Here is a 999-nt window from a genome sequence, read left to right as displayed (position 1 = left end):
AATTTTTTTCTTGTTACTTTATAAAAAGAACCTATTCTGAATGTAAATCATTTAACTGTTATTTGACCATTGCAAATATTTTTCTCTGTAATCACTGTCAAGATTACTATCACATTTTTTTAAGGAGGACCACATAAGGTCAACATGACTCTGTAGCTCAGCTGGTAAAGAATCTGCCTGCAGTGCAGGAGACCCAGTTCGATCTCTGGGTTAGGAAGATCCCTGGAGAAGGAAATGGTGACCCACTCCAGTATTCTTGCCTCAAAAATCCCATGGACAGAGGAGCCTAGCAGGCTACAGTCCATGGGATATAAGAGTCAGACACAACTTAGTGACTAAACAATCACCACGTAAGGTCAGTTCCAAATAGACAAAGGGCTTTATTCTTTTTTAAGCCAATGCAAGATGGCACACACGGTCCCTGAAATTAAGGAAACAGACATAAATAGCTTTAGCAGACCTAAGCAAAAACTTCCATGCAAAGGCCTTCAAATTTCTTCTCCAGATTGGAAAAGTAGCCTCCTCTTAGCATCTTGTGAGTTAGATGGAGAGAAACACGTTTTATAGATAGGTGAGCAAAACAAGAGAAATGGACTTTCCTTTTATAAACCAGTAGCTGAGCAGCATTGACACTTCTCTCATAACAGCCTCAAATTAATTTGAGAGTGATTTCTGTAAGTGAAATTTATCATTTAGTGATTATTGTTTAGGCGTCTCAGATTTCAAATTTTACGTTTGCCTACATGGAGTCATTCTTCTTCCCTCTCTTAGTAAGAGCAGGTTTCAATTATGTAATTATGGTTAAAGAGGTCTGAAGAATTTTTACTCTTATGCCTTCATCTAGATTGGATAATGGTTTGCAATGACTGGTTGAGAGCTGTGGAAACACAAATGTGAGGCAGAAAGCTTAACTCTCTACATAAATATTTACCAACAGAGTAGACTATAAACTCTGCAAGGGGAGGGCCTATCTTTACCAATGCATGATGGGTATATCCT

The sequence above is a fragment of the Ovis canadensis genome, chromosome 7 (assembly GCF_042477335.2).
Source record: "Ovis canadensis isolate MfBH-ARS-UI-01 breed Bighorn chromosome 7, ARS-UI_OviCan_v2, whole genome shotgun sequence".
Classification (NCBI taxonomy): Eukaryota; Metazoa; Chordata; class Mammalia; order Artiodactyla; family Bovidae; genus Ovis; species Ovis canadensis.
Note: the sequence above shows the minus strand (reverse complement) of the source record.